Below are 10,374 nucleotides of genomic sequence, written 5' to 3'. Positions count from 1 at the left end.
TAGTTAGTCAGTGCAAAAGAGAGAATGTGTAGTTTTTCTCTCGATTTGTTTTTAATATTATTATTTTTTTTTGTTTATTATTTATAATTTTTTTTGAATAGGTAAAAGGGCAGTCTAAGACGGGTCCTCCTCTAAGGAAAATATTAATTGGAATGAAAATGGTAAAATGGAATACTCAAGATCCGCGTTGTAATTTTGTTCGTGATTAGCATTGAGACTTTTTTTTTTTTTTTTTTTTTGCGACTGGGGTTATAGGAAGGATGTGCGATTGGAACACGAGACTCTGTTTGTGGGAAGTGGGAGACTGTGGAATTTTGGATTGTAGGTGGGAGGTGTCGTAATGCTATGGGGGTATGTGTTTGTATACGAAGGTAGGTTCTGTACGCTAAGTACCGTTTGCAACAGAATATTCCTAGAAGGAGAAGCAATAACAGTGTTAGAGGTGTCACTGTTAGTAGTGTGATATCAAAGAATGAAAGGGCTAAAGTGGGAGTAGGGAACAGAAGTAAGAAGGTAAATTGCAGTCTGAAAAAAAAGAGAAAAAAAATTAATGTAATTGTGTCAAGGGAAAGGCTTCTGGATTCGAACTGGGTACCGAAAGTTGTAGGGCTTTAAAACGTCTGTAGAGGATAACAAGAAATACGGAGTTGGTAATTGTTATGAGAAATTGTAATGACGTCATTGAAGTACTAATAGGTATTGAGTATTCAAGCGGTATCCAACTGCTCCAAGGTAAGGTTGTATCGTTAATAGTAATGGGTGAAATTTCGGATATTCTGGAACTGTAATTCAAGGGGATATTGGAGAAATTAGATTTAAAAGCAAATAATCGATCGTGAGGCAATTGAAAAAGAGAATCATTTATATGTAAAGCATGTGTTAAGACTAAATGACGTGGTAAAATTTGCTCATTGTGGCATAAGTCCGGCTGAAAAATAAGAGTTTGTTCTTCCGTGACTAACTTGTGTTCACATGGTAAAGTCACTTTAATGGTGCGCGTGTGTGGAACATGGAGTTCCGTCTTATGTCCCTCTGGGGATAAAGTAAATAAAGAAAGAGGAGCATTAGTGAGAACAAATTCGGTATTGCTTAGTGGCGTGATGGTTAACGAGTGATTTGTGGTGCAAGAGAAAGGGCATACCGTTTTATACAGGCCTGTGACTTTTGGAAAACGTAAATGCTGTAAACAGAGGGAAAAGGGGGAGGCATTGTGATTAATTGCGGGTATTTTACACAGAAATGGCTTTTGAGAGATCGTGCAGTGTTTGATTGCATCATTGGGGAGTAGAATAGTCTGTGTATTATTAAAAAGTACGTATTGAATGTCGGTCTCTAAACTGCATGTTTCATCATTGAGCCGAATTGGATATTTGAGTAATTTGTTTAACGAGTATTTGGTATTGACCGGAATAATCGGTATTGTAACCTTCATGTATACAGTGGAAGGAGTAACCTTACAGTTAACTATGGGCATCTTATAAGCCGTATGCGCTGAAAGTAAGGGGTGAATTTGCATGCCTTTTTTGAGTAACTGTAAGTTTAAGCGTGTTATGTCCTTTTCTAACATAGTATGTGTAACCAAGGTGTTAGGTAATCTGTTTTCATTACATGCTAAGTATATGTCGTTGAAAATTGACATTTCTAAAAGTTGGCGTAGTTTGTTCAACAATAGAGAATGAAGATTGAAGTTAAGTTGTATAAAGGATGTTAATTGCCTTTTATCTGAGAGCAATGTTTCTTGTATCTGCCGCTCATCTTGAATAATCCTCTTGAAAGCAGTTTGAACATCCGCAAAACTGTCTTTTGTTTCCTTGGCTAGTCGGGAAACAAGTACCGACATATTGTGTAATTCCGAATGAACCGTTAATTCTTTTTGTTCTAGTATTTGAATGTGTTCTTTTAATTCATTTTCATGTGATTGAAAATGTGTTATCTCATCTTCCGTTGCAACTCCGGTCGCCCAGTTTAAAAAGGATCCCAGGAAGGGTAGCAGGGCACGCTTATTTTTTGTATTCTTAGGCAAAAAACCGAATTTAGAGTTATACGTTGCCTGCATGAGGTCCTGAGAAAAGTTATTTGCAGATTGGATTAGTGTTAGCAATGGCAAACAGTATCGGGACTCATTTGCTGGTGTACATTCTAACGTTATCGAGTTACTCTCCAGGATAGGAATTTTGAAGGAATATATTAAAGGTACCATTGTACTATACATAATGGCCTGTGGAATTGCACGAAATTCCCCCCCAATTGTAATTTCTACCCCTTCTGGTTTGAGGGATTGTGTTTGGGATGGGGATATTAGGCCAGAAATTACTATGAATCTGTAAAAAGAAAAAAATCCGTAGTGAGCATTTATTTACAAAATAAGGCATTATTAACTAAAAGAAGTGTGTTAAATGTTATTGGTACTCGAGCTTGTGAAAAGATCAGGCGTTGAAAGCTAACAGTATATTGAACCAAAAATAAATCCTTTATTTCCTGTTTGGGTATTTTTGTGGAAAAATGTAAACTTTCTCCTCATTAAAGGAATGTGTCTGTGTGAGTAATTGAACACGTGTGCCGTTGTTAATCGACCTTGAGGGTGCTGATTTCAAAAGTGAAACTTTTCTTGCGCTCTGATTGGCTGTTTCAGAGCCAAAGGAATTTGTTTATGCTATTAACAGATTTGTACAATTAGTATGAGTGGGGAAGGGAAGGGTTGATACAGTGATCGATGGTGTGAATGAGTGAACAGTGTATGTTATGCGATGTGGTTATGTGCCTTTTGTATGTGGGATAGTAACAAAGGTGTTGAGTGATTCAATTTTAAGTGTTGAAATGAAATTAATTTGGTTCTATACGGGGGTGGAAAAAATGAAGAACCCGTTTTGCTGACCGCTTCAAAAGAAGGAAGAACGTGGAACGTACTGTGCTGCTGAAATAAGGGTGGGTAAGTACCGAAACTAATTTATGTGGTTTAATAATTTTTGATATTTACCAGTTGTTATATGGAAGTATCGGAATTGTTGTACATTGACGGTTTTATTATTTAAGTGAGAGACGAAGGCGGTAACTTAAATGAAGTGCCAGTATTACTTAATTTCCATCTTGGTAGTTTATGTTATCACGGGTGCGAATTAAGGAATTGTGTATATTTAGTAACAAATGTAGGATTGCTCTCTGTATTCGGAATGAATAATTTTAATCTATTTTTCGTTATATTTACTATTTTACCGTCCATGTCAAGTTGATACGTGTTTGAGTCAAGCTTGTTTAATAATCTATATGGCCCGTTGTAAAGTGACCGAAGGGGACCACATTCCTCTCTACGTGTTGCTAATCTTTTGACCAAGACTTGAGATCCAGGAAGAAACTCCGTGGGAGCCTGATGTTTTTCATTTTTTTCTTTCAAACGTTGAAAGGCTTGTTCCTTTCTATATTCCAATAGATCACGAAACTCATTCAGCATGGCTAATCTATCCGCAACATCCGTGGGTGGTTCAATGGTAGGAAGAATATTTTGCAAAGGAAAGCGTGGCTCACGTCCAAATAAAATGTAAAAAGGTGATACTCCATAGGCCGTCAGTGGGCTGTGATTTATGGTCGCTGCGGCCCTTTTTAAGAAGTTTGGCCACTGTCGCTGATTATCTCTTGTTAAGAATTTGAGAACTGTTTGTAAGTTCGCTATGCGAGACTCGACTTGACCAATTGTTTTATGGGCGCCTGGTAGTGCGTACTTAATTGTAATCCCCATTGAATCTAGAAAAGCTTTGGTTTTTGTACTGGTATGGGTAGATTGTTGATCGGTATAGATAATCTCCATGACACCGAAAGGAATAATTAATTCATGCGTAATGAATTCAATAAAAGCGTCTGAGGTAGGCGTCTTTATGGGTTTGGTTACTGTGTATGATGAATGTAGGTCAGTAGCCACATAGAAATGGGTAAACTCATCTCCTTCTGATGGCATTAATTTACCACAAATATCTATTTGCCACGTGGAGAAGAGATTAGTGGGTGGCAATCTTTGCACGTGATCAACAACTTTTTGGTAGTTGCGTTTGAAGTATCCACAATCCAAACAGGACTGCAATTTATTGTGAAGCCAGTTTTTTAAGTTAGGTATGTAATATTTGTTGCGAATGAGATAATATAGCTTCAGATACCCAGGATGAATCAACGCGTTGTTGTGGAATTCATCAAAAATAGTATCACGCAAAATTTTGGGTACACAAAGTAAAGTGCGCGGCTGGGTCGGGGAATACATTTTGCGATACAATAGGTTTTTCTGGAAAAGGTATTGTTTATTCCAAGTCTCGTAATGTTTGTTTGTCCTGTCTTCAGTAATGAGTGCGGTGATAATTTTTGAAAAATATGGGTCATTACGTTGCAGTTGAGCTATGTCTGTTTTCGTGTCTAAGGCTAACAGATGATAGGGATGCACGTCCACGTCTAATAGCTGTAAATCTGTTTCATCAAAAGGTAATGGATTCCTACTTAACATATCACTGACCGGATTCTGGGCAGAGCGCACGTGGAGCAATGTAAAATCATACTGGTTAATCTGTTCCAACCATCGTAAAATTTTTGGCGTCAATTGTGTGGTGGATTTTAGTGCCAGTAACGATTTATTGTCTGTTACTAAAGTGAAGTGGTGGCCTAGTAAATATTTCTTTAATTTTGTTAGTGCAAAGAAGATGGCAAATAATTCCAAGTTATGTATGGGAAGTGGTCTTATGCGTTGTGGGTGTCTTGCCGAAATATAACACACCGCGTGATAGTCTTTTTCTCCTATCTTTCTCTGAAACAAACAGGCACCAACGCCATCTGTTGACGAATCGCACATTACCATGTGTTCTGTGTTTTCTACGCTGAAAAGCTGTAGTACAGGTGGGTTAACTAAAAGTTGCCTCATGCTTTCAAATGCCTTATCCATCTCAGGGGTCCATTGTAGCTTTCGTGGGTTCCCCCGGAGGGCCTTGTATAGGGGCTCAAGTTTTTGCGAGATGAAAGGGATGTGGTTCCTATAAAAGTTAACACTAGCTAGCCATCCGCGTAATTTTTTGATTGTTGTGGGCTTGGGTAGTTTAGTGATAGCGTCTATTTTGGCCGGATCAGGTTTCAAAGAACCGTGAGAAACAATGTGTCCAAGACATTTTACCGATGTTACTCCGAATTCTGATTTATCTATGTTAAACAGCAATGAGTGTTTTTCTGCTAGCTCTAAGACTTTGTCAAAAATTTTAAGCAAATGTGAGTATGAAGAGGAATAAATGTAAAAGTCATCAACATACAAAGAAAAGTTTTTGGCGGGAATGTCACGGTAAATAGTACGTAAAATACGTTGTAAATTGATAGTAGAGTTTTTGTGGCCTTGTGGCTGTACGCAAAGTTCGTATTGTGAATGTGGTAAATCTAAGTCACGGACCGAAAAAGCAGTACTAGGGCGGTCTTCTTCTGCAAGGGGACACTGGAAAAACGACTGAGATAAATCAAGGTGTATGATCCACTTGGCTTCTGCCATTGAATCCAATACTTCCTGTATTGGTTGAATAGCATCAGCTATGGTGTGGCATTTCCCAGATAACGTGCGTAGATCAAGTACAACACGAAGGTCACCCTTTGAGTTCGGTTTCACTATAGCTAAGATGTTATTCCTATACTGGGACGAGGAGGGCTGTATGATGCCTTGTTCTAAAAATTGCAAAATCTTTTCTTTCAGTTTCGGCCGCAGCCTATGTGGAATGGTGTATTGACGATTGACAAACGGTTGTCGGTCAATTAAGTCTAACGAGACACTGAAAGTCTTAATTTTTGTGAAATCTGTGGGAAACCATTTAAATGTTGTTACTCTCTTTTTCAAAACATCCAACATTTGTTGTTTTTGAGTAGGGGAAAGATCCGGATTTATATTGAATTTCGTGAAATCAATATAATCTTTTATTTTGGCCATGCGTTCTATTCGGTTCTCTTCTGCGTGTTTCTCGGTTGGTTCATACAGCTGAGTTACTGAAAACACATTTGATTCCTGTATGTCCTGTGGAAGGACTGTACCCAATGCAATGGGTATGCCCTGTGTGAAGGTCTGGTCATAATTAGATAAATTCACAACAGGGATTGCAAGGTTATCAGTTGATATTGCTGTGTGTACCGTGTAGCATCCCTTAAAATTTTCATGAATTGGCGAATGAATATAAAAATGCTTAATGTCTGAATGTAACGGTATTTGCAGTTTGAGCATACCTACTCCTTGCGCCGGGATTATTTGCGTTTTTGCAGTGTGGAAAACAAATGTTTGTTTTCGGGAGAACTTGCTTGTTACAGTTGTTAGTAGATGTACCTGTGCGTTACTGTTGGGAGGAGGGGTGGGGGGTTTCTTACCAAAATGTTCTAATGTTAAAGTTCTAGTGTTATAATCTAAGAGTGCCAGATGTTCTTTCAAGAATTGATTACCCAAAATGATGGGAAAGGAACGTAAAGGCGTTATGCGAAAAAGTATTGAAAAATTGTAACCCTGTATATTTACCGTTAATGTCACCGCATGGGTGAGGGTAAGAGGTAACCCAGATATGCCGTTTAGTACTGTAGTTAGTGGGAAAGGCTTCACCTGAGGGGGTACTAAATGGCTGGGGAGTAAATTTAATTCTGCGCCTGTATCTAATATTAGAGAGTGTGTTTTCCCTGAGATTTTCCCTTGTATGTACGTTAACTTACGCTGAAAGATTAGAGGTACTTGTAATGTGCATTTTTTGTGTAAATGGTGCGTGGGGTTCATTTCTAACTCTAGCTGTTGCAATGTGTTTTGTGAAGTGGTATTAGTTCTATCATTTGATACAATATGAGTATCTAGTTTGACAGGGGGTGGAGGGTCTATGTCCCCCCTTAATTTACCCCGTTTTTTGAACTAGTGTCCGTGGGAGGTAAGGAAGGCAGAGCAGGGGTTGCATAAGGTTGAGTAGGGACTTCAGATGGGGGGGAGTAATTGGGATAAAAATAGGGTGAGGGGTAGTACCCAGGGAAAGGAGGTGGGTAGAGTGGAGGGTACATCGATGCAAAATTCGTTGATGCGGAAAAACCCCTTGATTGTTGGTTATTGGAATTTCTAGAGAAAGGCCGTTGTTTTTTCTTAAAGTGTTTTTGCTGTTTTGATTGGTTCGTGGGCTGCGATTTAGAACTTTGTGGGTTGCTCTGACATGCACAAATTTTGTCCTGAGACTTCTTAGTTGCGTCGTCTGACTTTTGATCACAGGCGCACTGCCTGTGCTTATCGGAACAACAATGATGATCTGTGGCCGTATGTTTAGACTGCTGATTGTCGCTATGTCTACTGGGGGATTGATGAAAGGACGCCCGTTTTGACCTGCGAAAATTGTCCGAACAACATCTATTAGTTGGATATGAAGAGCGGTTAAATGAACTAGCGTGTTCATCCTCCGTAAATGCCACAGTGTGCTGTACTGGCTGGGCATTCATATGTGTGTTTACTTGGAGTTGGAGGGCATCTAGGCGAGTAATGATATTTTGAAGTGAATCATTTGCCGCCTGGGAAATACTGTGGGAAGGCTGAGGTATATTGGAAACAGCAGGCAGGCTTGCCAACCGTCTTTGCGCTAATCGATCGGCTCGTTCCCTAGTAGATGCTAGAGTAATCAACTCTTCAAAGTTGTGAATTGTTTTTTGTGAAAATTCAAGTATATGATGTGGCAGCATTCCTGTAATAGCATCTAATAAAAATTCATTAAAGCTAGGCGGGTTTTCTAGTTGGGTAGACAAATATTTTTTGGCGTATAAATAATGCAAGAGAGATTCCGAGGGTTCCTGAACCCTAGACCTATATGTTTCTGTGGCTGATATAGGTAAATTGTTAGGACCAAATTGTTTCAAAAATTTGTCTTTAAGTGCTGTCCAGGACAAAGCGTCTAACCCGACAGTGGTTCGGTACCAGTACAAGGGTACATCTGCTAGACACAACGAAAAAATATTTTTCATCCTATCTTCAGACCAACCAGATATTTTCGCTGTGCGTTCAAAATTGGTTAAAAACAAGTCTGCTCTCTCAAAAGGTGTGCCCGTAAAGATTGTGAGAGAGTTGGGGTTAACCGAAACGGATGCGGAGCCTAATGTGACAGAGGCTGAAGATTGGGAAACTGTATGGGAGGGAGTGTTAACTACAGGTTCTGAGGTTATAGAATGGGGTGTCGTGCTATTAGCGTGCAGGTTAATGGAGGTGGCAGGAAGAGTCGTCAAAGACTGCGGGGCTACTACGTGACCGTTTATGTCCATGGTTTGCGCAAGACTACGTGTTATTGGCATTATAGGGAATTAGAATACACGCAAAATATATTGGGGAACCAAAAACAAAAAGGAAAAAAATATAGCAAATGCACTGAAAAAACTATACCACTATTGAAAAAACGTCCAAAAGGAAGATAAGAAAAAAATGAAGTCTGGTATAAAGAAAACTGCTGTCATTTAATATAGGGCCCCAGCTGTATTCTTTCGTCTGGGAGCCATGTTAAAATATTACGGTAGTTAGTGGTCTCTTGCCTGTCAGATGATAATTAATAGATTAATAATTTCCTTTTTTAACAAGCAAGACTTTATTTTACATGAATTTGAGGTTACAATTACAAAATTCAGATTATGTTCTCCCGCAGGAGACCATTCGTCCAGTTGGAGCCTTATATTAATGACAGCAAGTTATGAAAAAGAGAAATACAACTTACATTAGGTATGTTGGTGAACCACCCATGTTATTGCAGATCCTTTGTTGGTTGCTCAGAGATCCGTTGGTTGTTCCGAGATGATCTTTGGACCTCTCCCTTACCTTTTTATATCGTATTAGTTTCGTCAGCCAGACCCTGAGGTTCTCCGTAACAGCCTTGTTTGCTCACTTAATTACTTCTTACGCTACGTGACTGCCGGAGAACCTCATTAGTCCACGATAAGTGTGACTGTTTATTCCAAAATTCTTTTGTTAAAATACACATACATTTTATCACTAGAAAAAATTTCTTTTTTGATATCTTTCTTCTTGAAGAATAAGTTTTTTTTTTTTCATATCATAGTTTCATCACAATATATTTTTGTAAAAAAGTGAAGGAAAAAGTAAAAACAATAAATGAAAAGACAGATGAACCAAACAAATATAGTTGACACTTCCTTTAATATAGCTAAATTATTCTTATCACATAACTTCTGTCAGAGGTATTGGACAACCAACAAACTAGAGAAAATTGCATAAGAAAAGGGACAATTTTGATTGACACAAGCCTGATATAAGGTAAAGCAGTGAAAGGCTTAAACTGTTTTCGAGTTTCTTTGCTCGTTTCATTATTGTTTGATGACGAAAATATAGAACAAAGATAAAATAAAAAATTTAGAGATAATGTGAGAATATATATGTATATATATTTATTTATTTATTTTGCTTTATTAAAGTGGATAATACTCATGATTTTTATGAACGAGACCCTGAGTTCAGCTGGTGGAAAAACATCGGGCACACTATAGTGATTCAGATTCTACCTAGGGTACTTTAAACTGTGTGTTTTGTCTCATTTGACCTCACTTTTGACGACGAATGTAAATACAAATCAATCAGCCATTAAGTTTGAAGGAGAAGTGAGGTCCTAATATTTGTTCTAACAGTGTCTTCTGCCCAATCTCTTATCTCAAGCATCCAAAAATCGTTTTACATATATTTTTTTTTTAAAAGAAAAGAACAAATAAATTACCATTTTCAAATTATCAAGTACAAATAACTAGAGACTCAAGGAGTATGACTTGGATCACCTATATGTAATTTTTCATCATTATTATTATGGTAAGAAATTGGCAACAATTACACAGAGGCAAGTGTCCCAAAACGTGATTTCTAATAACTCGACTTCAGAAATTAAATATTTGACAACGAAGTTGCTAAACATTCGCGGGAGGAGCAGAAGACAATAGATGGATAGTCACACGCACCACTAGAGGAAATGAATGTTGCGTGCCATCTATTGAGTAGGGCCAGAAATATTTGAAACCAATGTGTGTGCGGGGCAGACGGACACGCAATTAGCGGAGCAAACGGACAGTGACCTAAATGGTTAGTATGAAGTAGAAAAACAATATTAGTTTGTATGTATATTACTTAAGAGGCGGGTTCCTTATTAATACTACCATTTTTTCCAAAGATGGTACGTTATAGATCTTACCCAACAGACAGATGCAAATAGGAAAATGAATCCATAGCCGCTGCTGTTAGAGCCGCACGTGAAGAGAAGATGCCTCTATCAACTGCAGCGACAACTTTCAATGTCCATCGTAATACACTACGACAACGCGTTATGTCATCGCACATAATCCGAAAGTTGGAAATCATACAATATTCTCAGCACAGCAGAAAAT

At 38.3% G+C, this 10,374-nt stretch overlaps 1 protein-coding gene across 4 annotated transcripts in view; it reads left to right on the top strand.

Moving 5' to 3' along the window:
• Nucleotides 1-2,336: 2,336 nt before the first annotated feature.
• Nucleotides 2,337-10,374, top strand: part of LOC145672168 (uncharacterized) — a 306,869-nt gene continuing 298,831 nt past the window's right edge. For 3 of the 4 annotated variants that reach the window (XM_081741526.1, XM_081741527.1, XM_081741524.1), the window contains exon 1: nucleotides 2,337-2,929. The gene's annotated coding sequence lies outside the window, so the exon portion shown is untranslated. The remainder of the gene's footprint in view (nucleotides 2,930-10,374) is intronic. The other variant, XM_081741528.1, reaches the window with a different exon arrangement.

Source organism: Thermobia domestica, chromosome 15 (assembly GCF_964235325.1).
Source record: "Thermobia domestica chromosome 15, izTheDome1.hap1.1, whole genome shotgun sequence".
Classification (NCBI taxonomy): Eukaryota; Metazoa; Arthropoda; class Insecta; order Zygentoma; family Lepismatidae; genus Thermobia; species Thermobia domestica.
This window is presented reverse-complemented; position numbering and strand designations above follow the sequence as displayed.